Source organism: Bidens hawaiensis, unplaced genomic scaffold (genome assembly GCF_021521415.1).
Source record: "Bidens hawaiensis isolate Kalapana, Puna unplaced genomic scaffold, B.hawaiensis_p1.1 tig00019700_1, whole genome shotgun sequence".
NCBI classification, from domain to species: Eukaryota; Viridiplantae; Streptophyta; class Magnoliopsida; order Asterales; family Asteraceae; genus Bidens; species Bidens hawaiensis.
In genome coordinates, this window is record NW_027492995.1 from 108369 (window position 1) to 117800 (window position 9432).

The 9432-nt window shown below is 40.8% G+C and overlaps 1 pseudogene across 1 annotated transcript; it reads right to left on the reverse strand.

The window, feature by feature from the left end:
* Positions 1–282: 282 nt before the first annotated feature.
* Positions 283–2792, reverse strand: LOC143559123 (F-box/kelch-repeat protein At1g74510 pseudogene; annotated as a pseudogene). Its single transcript, XR_013139879.1, has 2 exons — positions 2520–2792; positions 283–1776 (listed from the first exon to the last, which is right to left on the reverse strand). The product of XR_013139879.1 is annotated as an F-box/kelch-repeat protein At1g74510 pseudogene (transcript).
* Positions 2793–9432: the final 6640 nt, after the last annotated feature.

Genomic DNA, 9432 nt, shown 5'->3' on the forward strand with positions numbered 1-9432 from the left:
GAATGCTGGAGATAGGCTATCTCAACTATTGGATTATGTTGAAACCAATGGACTTGATGAAGACATCCTCACAAATCTTCTACAGCAATAAACACTTCACATTTTATCTAAATATATATTTGTATCAAATCACAAAACTTTCTACTACTCCCATGTAATATATATATATATATATATATAATTATTACACATACGGTGTTTCTTTTATGTAACATAAACAATCGGTTTAAGCATACGTAGACAAATCAGACAATAGATGTTTGATATCAGGGGCGGAAATTACATAATCGTTAACCATACGGCTAACTTTAATTTCCTAATTCATTTAAACATGCAAATCAAATATTAATACCTTCATACAAGTTAAGAAACTGTAAGTATAATCAGTAAGAAAACATACATAAAACACTATCCCAATTTTAATTTAAACATTCTTAGCATCTCAAACTCTCAACATCCCATTACAGCACAATTATAAACAAACCCACTCGACCGCTTTCTAGCAAGCAAGTTCCATTGAGGCGGGTTTTCATCAGGCACCCACGAATTCACCTCTATCATCCCGCCATAAGAAACCCGAGGCCCACCAATAACAATAAGCTGATCACCACAAGCCCGAAAAGCAAGCCCCCATCCGTTCATCGACCCCGCCCTTTCAGGCAGCCCGCCCACCCTGACCCATACATTTCTACCCTTATCATACTTTTTGACTTCCTGCTCTTCATAATAAGCTCCATATAATTCATCCTTCACAACCGCTAACAAAGGCGGTGCCTTTGCGGTTGCGGGTGCATCTTGACCGGTCAACACCGGAAACATATCTGGAATCTCGGTCCAAACACCCGTTTCCATATCGTAAACTTCCCCACAAGTCAACCCATTATTATTCTCTTCGCCTATGCCACCGATAACATAAAATTTATTTTCCATAAATACCCCTGAACACATTTTTCTTGCTTTATTCATATTAGGTAGGGTAACCCAAGTCCCGGTTTCTGAATTATAAAGCTCGGCCGAGCTTAATATGTTGCCAGATGGACAGCACCCACCGGCTACAATGGCTAACTCACCTAGACTTGCAGACCCGAACAAACATCTGGGTGTGTTGGTTTTTGACCCGGGTGACCATGAGTTAGTTAAGATGCTATATTTATACACTACATGTGTGTCTATTTCCTTACCGAACACCAGCAGCTCGGTCCCGACTGCTAAAGATTCTTTATCTAAGCACATGAAACATTCACTGCAGTCCATGGTAGGCAGGCGCATCCACCTACGCCGGATCGGGTCAAACGCTTCCCATTCAAAAAGGTTACATGAGAAATAAACCCAATGTTCTTGAATACCCTTTAACCGTCTTAGCTTATAAAGCTCACCACCGCGAACCAGGGTTCGGAACGCGCGGTTAAGTGACGCGATTAAACCTTAGTCCGATCTTGAACTGTGTAATAAGCAGTTAATCGAGAGATCTCGACCTAATTCACTGATTAGTGAACTAGAGTCTGATTGATCTTGTTGATCATCTTGTTCTTGGTTCTCTAATGGGATGGATTCGGAAAGTGAAATGACTGAAATACCCTTTTCAGTCTCGTTTTTGGACGGTTTCCAAGATTTTCTCAACCCGGTTAAGGGTTCTTCTTCGTGATCAAGACTGCGTTTTCCTTTTGAAAATCCGGTTACACAGAAGGCGTTATAAGCCCATGTGCTTTCTTGTTCACACGCACTTGGTAAGTCTCGTGAGACAAGAAAAGCAGGACCCTCCAACATGATACCTATCTATAACAACGATATACGTTTTGTTAAACGAATTGGGTGTAAATGTAAATAATATGCAGAATAAAGAACACCAAGAAGAACAAAATACCATCTTTGTAACTTTATATTAAGTGCTAGCTAGATGTTAAGTTATTATACATAGAACTTATCATCAAGATTAAAAATTTAAGTAAAGATACAGGGAACCGATAGCTGCATACGACAACTACGAATTGACAACAGATTTACAGAATTCTAAAACATTATCATACCTCTTGATGTGCCCTTAAACATTATTAAACTTTAAATAGGATAAAAATGACAGCTTTGGATAAAGGATTGCACTTTAACTTATACTAAATCCAAACTGATATCTCAAAGAAGTCAAATTTAGGCTTAAATTCAAGAAATTTAATTTTTGGTTGATTCAATATTTCAATTCTAATCAGAAATTATTGATGAACACATACCACAAGAAACCCCCAAATTACAATCCAAAATATGCAACATATTGACTCAAATTGACCTAAATCACATAAATTTAATACATCAATTGAAATAACAGTTTGCTTAGTTTCACCATAAAACATAAATATTATCAAATACTACAAAAAGCAATAAACTTTACAACCCAATCAAAAACTAAAACATGGCAGAACTACAAATTCAACAAATTCTTGGTTTCACTTTCACCCAATCAATTAATAAAAATAAAACTAAGATCATATATAATATAAAACAAACAAAGAGAAATTAAAGCTTACAGATTGTCACAAAGAAGAGAGCTTGGTGGGTATTTCTTGATTATATATATGTATATATATTTATATATACACACACATATGATGTGAAATTTAGCTGCAAAATTGGTTATGGAGACTTTAATTCATGTTCTGTAGGGTTTTGTTTTCTTGAAGTGAGGCCCTCATAGTTGTTGATTTCTTTTCTGTAAATGGAATTATTATTTTGAGAATAATATTATTATAATTTGGTGCAATTGTTGATGGTGTGAGGGGTGGGGAGTGGGGGTATTTATAATTTATAGATTTTAATAAAAGTTAAAGGTTGAATAAATTACTAATTGACAAATAGGAGCTCTGGCTTTGTGTATCTGTGGGATTACCATATTCATTGAATTTGGAAAATACAGTTTTAATATACTTTTTCAAGATTGTAATTGGATTCTGCTCATGTAAAGACATAATACTTTGTAATGATGACTATTTCAAAAATATATAAATCTGTACAAGTTTTGTATTTTTTTTTATTTAATTGTTCTATTTTTTATTACTATTTTTTTATTACTTAATGTTTATGTTTTTATATAAATTGATTATTCAGTCATTTTGTTAGGGATGACAATGGATTGTGTATCGAATGAGTTATTTAGTCATAGTTTTAAATCTGGTTATAAAGTTGTGTCTGTAAACCATGTTTTATACGTTATGGATACTAGTCACTTATACCCATTAAGTATAAGGGTATCTTTGCTTATGATCTTATTGTAGTTAAAGGCTATGTTTGATAAAGAGCTTTTAAAAGCTTTAAGCTACAAGCTTTTAAGAAAAAACTTATATTTGTTGAAAAGTCTTGTTTGGTTAGAGTAGCTTAAAGTTTTTAGGTTATGAGAAAAAGCTTGAAGCTAAAAGCTCCAACTAGTAGCGTTTAGAGAAAAAACTACAAGCTTTTGGTATTTCATATTTACAATTTTGGTACTTGAACTTCCATCACCTTTTGTTAATTCATATAATAAATACATATTTAACTCTTATTCAAAACCAACTACCCCATGACTTTTTAAAAGGCCATAACTTTTTCACATGTTAATAATTTTTTTAATAAATTATATCATAAAAACGAGCATTTTATTCTCTTTAATTTGAGTATCATATTGTTATACTTCTATATTTAGATGTTTGGCAGAGTAGCTGGGGCTTTTAATAAAACGTATAAAATTACTAAAATGGGCATAACTAAAATCAATAATAGTAAATGTATTTATTTTGGAAGGTTATTTAAGTAAATTATCATACTAAAAGCTTGTAGCTCTTTCTAAACGCTACCAGTAGAAGCTTTAAGCTTTTTCTCCTGACCTAAAAGCTTCAAGCTCCTTGAACCAAACAGAGCTTTTAATTAAGTAGGAGTTTTTTCTTAAAAGCTTGAAGCTTGTAGCTCCAAAAAGCTTCATGCCAAACATACCCTTAGGGTTTATGAAAACGTTTTTCAAGTTTAGGTGCCATATGCAAGAAATTCCAAAAATATGTATTATAACCTAGTCGTGACGACTAGTTTGTATAACCAATTAAAACTTGACACATGTCTTTAAACTAACAACAATAAGCAGATTTACTAACCATTTACTCATCGCGACTAAATAAGTTTTATGCCCCGTAATCAACGCGAACGAGTAATTCATAAGTTCTTTAGTCGCGACGAGTAGATTGTAAGGTTAAACTAGTCGCGACAAATTAACTACTAATAAACTACTCGTGTAGGGAATATAAATCAGGTAAATTAGTCGTTGCGACTAAAGGACGTATGAATTACTCATTGGCGTTGATTACAAGGCATGAAACTTATTTAGTCGTGACGAGTAAATTATTAGTGAATTTGCTCGTTACGGTTAATTTAAGGACATGTGGCAAGTTTTATCTGGTTCTACAAACTACACGTGTGTAATCATAAACTACTCGTCACGACTAGTTTATAATACATATTTTAGTAATTTCTTGCAAATGACACCTAAAACCTGAAAAACGTTTTCATAAACGCTTATTTTGGGATTTTCCCTTAAAATGTACTTGTTGGACGTTCATTACTCAAGACATGATCTTATACTTATCTCAATAACATGTTCGATTTTGATGCGGGTAAACGGGTTTAGAAAATTAATGCAAACCTAAATCTTTTAAAACTAATCTTATATCTAATCTCATTTTTAATTACCCGCCCTACGGATTATTGGTATGGTTTAAGTGTTTTTTCCTACGCCTACTGCTACTTATATATAGCATTGATAATATATATAATCTAGCATACATGTCCTTTATATAAATGGTTTTTATATTAAATACCTATTTATTTTAATTTGTTCTAAAGGGACAATTTATGTTTTTTTCATTCAATTAAAGATGATTTTATATTGCATTTGTCATTTAAAAACATATAAACTGCTTTTTTTATAACGTGACATTTTTTATTGTTTGATAATAAAAGATAATGTGATTTTTTTAAATATTTTACTTTATATTATTAGTATTGCTACTGTTTTGAGTTACATGACAAAATCAGTTATTTTCTATTATATTGTACTACTTGGTCCGACAACTTTTTATCACAATAAACATGACAATAATTTGGCTAACGCATACCTGAAGAAACACTAAGTGAACCCTGGACAGATTATAGATAATCTGGACAGATTATAGATAATCTGGGGGTTAAGTAATGTTTCCCACGAATGAGATCTAACTGAGAAGGCTGTTCTTCAGGAGACCTGCAAAACAAACACCGTAAGCTCGTCACTGAGAAGGGGGGGTTCCTCCTTGTGACCACCCTCTGGCGTGAGAATCAGACTAGATTGCTCTGAATATAAGTGTATATTAAGAGATTGCTAGATAACTGGGTAGCAGATGATCTTACCATTCCAAGATGTTGGAGTATTTATAGCCGAAGGTAGGTTAGAAGGTATAGCCGGCTGAATAGTATTCCTGTTCTACCAACAGTGGACTATGCACAGGCCATACTGGTTGGTGGATAGGTTACGGCCAACAGTAACTATGTCGGCTGCACTATTCCTCCAACTGTAGATTATGCACGTCCTACCTACTGTGGATTATACGCAGGCCATGCTGGTTGGTGAATAGGTTACGGCCAACAGTAACACTATTTCACCAACTGTAGGCTGCGCATGCCCTGCAGTAAGGGTTGGTGAGTAGGCAGCGGCTAATAGTGACAAACAGTACTAGAGGGTGCTCCTCCTCGTACTGTTGTCGGTGACCTGTCACCCTGTGATTGGCTCATGGGCTGTTCTGGTCAGATTGTCTGTCCTATCCATACCTTGGTAGGTATAGTACAGAAGATCTTTCAGAATCATACGGACTGGCTCATTTTGGCGGGATTGTTCCCGTCTTGCTCATTCCTTCATGTGACTACTGAAGTATCTATTGTCTTGTGCGTGTAGCCCTGCTGTCTGCGGGTAGCCTTCCCTGATGGCTTGTATCTGCAACTGCGGGAACAGGCGGGGTACTTCACCATTGGGAGGCTTTCCCTGCGTGTACAGCTTGCGTACTGCGCGTAAGGTTCTCTGAGCATGGTGGGTCCTGCGGAAGCAGATGGCCTTTGCGCAGACGTCCCTGTTCAAGGTGAGTCTTGCGGGACCAACTGGGCTCTGCTGGGACCTACCTCTTCAAGTCCCCCCAGTCCAATGTTCTTCTCATGAATGTTTAATAAAGTGAGGTGAACTTTTGGACTTTGAGCAAGGGGTTTTGAAAAGGCTTTTTAGTTTTAAGGTTCTCCGTGGGGATTCTTCCCGCGGGTTTCCTAGTGTCACTTGCAAAAATTCCCGATTTTTTTGCTTGATCTTTGGGTATGATGCGGGTAGGTATGTAACCTTCTCGCAAGGCAGGAGCGTTGAGTCTTACTTGTATATAGTCTCCATGAGGTTCTGGTGGTTTTCAACATAGTGATCAATTATGCTAAAACCACCAATTCCATTACGGAGTTTCAAACAATATAATTCTCGACGTTCCCGTTATGCGGGGATGTTATTCCTCTATCCGCAAGCATTGCCTAGAAGATCCTTCTTGGTTTCAATTCTCTGCGGGTGCTAGGTATGTGAAGGGTTTTGCCTTAACACTGTACCCGCACCTGTCTTATAGTTACTTGGTTGCCAAGGTATTCTTGGCTTCAATTCCCTGCGGGTGCTAGGTATGTGAAAGGTTTTGCTTTAACACTGTACCCGCACCTGTCTTATAGTTACTTGGTTGCCAAGGTATTCTTGGCTTCAATTCCCTGCGGGTGCTAGGTATGTGAAGGGTTTTGCCTTAACACTGTACCCGCATCCGTCTTATGGTTACTTGTTTGCCAAGGTAAGGGGTGTTTTCCCGCTTACTTTTGAATCTTTTTTGAATTTTGAATTTCAAAATTCGAAGAGTTGGTAGAAAGATAGGAACAGTCCAAACGTCTGAAACGTCGTGCGACGGTTTCTTCTGACTGTGTCAGGACGTGCAGGAAGTTATGGTGACGTGACATTATATGGTCATTCCAGTCCCTTTTTCAGGCGCGTGGGCGCGATTTTTCGGGCGCGTGGCCGCGAAATTGCTGGCACACGTCCTGTCAACAGCTGTTGCCAGCCTGCTTTATGCCACGTGTCATAGTTTCATTGCACCTTCGATTTCTCTCTCCTCCGCATTAAATTCATCGCATTAATTGCGATTAGTATATAAAGGGGGATAGGGCTGTTTGCAATCCACACTTTCACCCTTCTCTTCTTCTTCTTTAGCGATTTCCGGCAAATACTCCCCTTTTCAGGCTAGCATTTTCCCGAAATCGCTTTCTTTTTTCTGCACAATGTCTTCTCGTGATCTTGAGTCTTCGGCCGATGACAAGAGTACTGCTGGTGAGTGCCAGTGTGCTCTGCCCGGCGATCAGTACCGGTATGTTGTTAGGAAGTTCATGCTCGATCCTCTCGAGCCTGAGTTTCCTGAACCCCATCAGACCGTGTACGATGCCCCCAGTGGCAAGATCGGGGTATATGCTGCATTCTTTGTTTATGGGAACCTTAGGTTCCCATTGACAAAGTTTGTTTACCGTGTCCTCGAAAGGCACGGTGTTCATCTGACCGAGCTGCACCCAATGGCGATCGCGAAGATTCGCCACTTCGAGTGGGTGTGCCGGATATTGGGTGTTGAGCCCTACGTGGACCGCCTGATGACCTTCTATACTTGGAGGTGCATCCAGGGGTGGTACACCCTGACAACCCGAATCAAGGGTTTGAAGATTTGCGCGACAGAGCGCAGTCTCCGATCGTGGAAGCGGGAGTTCTTCTACATTTCTGCTCGCGCCGTCCCCATTGCCATGAAGTTTAAAAATGGCCAAGCCATTCCGAGCCACCACGCCACAAACTACCAGGAGGCGGAATGGTTTGCAAAGATATCCCTGGTCCAATCTCCGGTTTTCCGGTTTCCGGAGTCCGGGATGGTGATGTTGGGGATGAGCCGAGTGTGGAAAGAGGCTGACGCGCAAAAGGTTACAATCGTCCTCGAATACGGTTCGAACTCTATCCCTTACGGTATGCTCCGTTTCTCTTTGCTTATACGAGTTTATCTTCTAACTGTTTATTTTCTTTCAGAGGGGAACAACTTGGAGTCGCTCCTGTACCCGCGGGAAGCTGACGGTCCCGCGCGGATGGGTACTCGTGCTTTAGACGAGAACGAGTTGCCCATCCTGGAACAAATGGCGGACCGGTTTGTGGAGGTCTATCCGCCGGGCCAAGAGATCCTGAGCCACCGGCGGCCAGGTAAGGCGATATTCTATCCTCAACCCCTCAATGCTGTACCCGCTGCTGGAATTCCTTACATCCTGTCTTCTTCTGAGGAATCCGCAGATGGTCCTCCGCTAGTCCGGAAGAGGAAGGCTGCCGGCGGGAAAGGGAAGGAGAAGGTGGCCTCCACAGCTGATCCGGTGCTTCTATCTGACACCGAGTCAGATAATGAAGAGGTGGCGGGGAACCCCGGTGGTGAGAAGACCACTGCTCCGGAGGCTACGACTGTTACCTCCGGAGAACCGACGACGACGGTGACCGGCATCAAGAGACCGGCTCCATCGGGTTCATCCCCGCCCGTCCGTACGTTCAGGCTCAAGAAAACCCGTAAGTATAAACATTCTTTTTGTAGATTTGTCATACTTCATAAATTTATTAACACTTGTCTTCTTTCTGCAGGCGTGGATGTTGACGCATTCCAGGGTGGAGCGCAAAGGAGTACCTCTCAGCCAATGACGGTAGGCTCGGTCAGCCTACCTGAGGCGTCGACCCAGGCACCTTCGCCTGCTTCCGCTGGTCCAGTTGCTCAATCTTTTGAGCCAACTGTTCCAGCCGAGATGACGTCACCGCCGGCGGTGAGTGCAATTTTTACAGCATCATTCACCGAGCCGGCGGTTACTGTTGCTGCTGATTCCTCGGCGGCGTCCGCGGCGGACACCATGCCTCCGCCATCGACTGCGGCGGAAACCATGCCGCCTCCGCCATCGGCCTCGACGGCTGGACCTTCAGGTACGCGCGGGGCTTCTCGCCGATCTTTGTTACCTTCCCATCTGCCTGACCTTTTGGATGGATTTCCCTTAGGTTCAGGTGATGGGTTCGGTGGCTATCGGCCTGTGATCGACCCTACAGGTGCGTAGGGTTCTTTTGTCCTTTATGTAATTTTTATCATCTTTTCCTAACTGCTTTGTTTCTTTTGCAGTGTCGGATTCCAATGAAGTGTATGTTCCAAGATGGAACATACGCCGAGGAACAACCCTTCGCACACCTGTGGAGTGCGTGGACTGGGCTCGCCACGCTGCTCCCCATGGTGCGTTGGGGGAAGCCATGGTTAGCTACCAGGAGGGTAGGCTAACCAACGAGCTTCGGGTTCTCCTGGCCCGGATGCAGCCACGCGTCGAGCTGCTTTGTCGTGA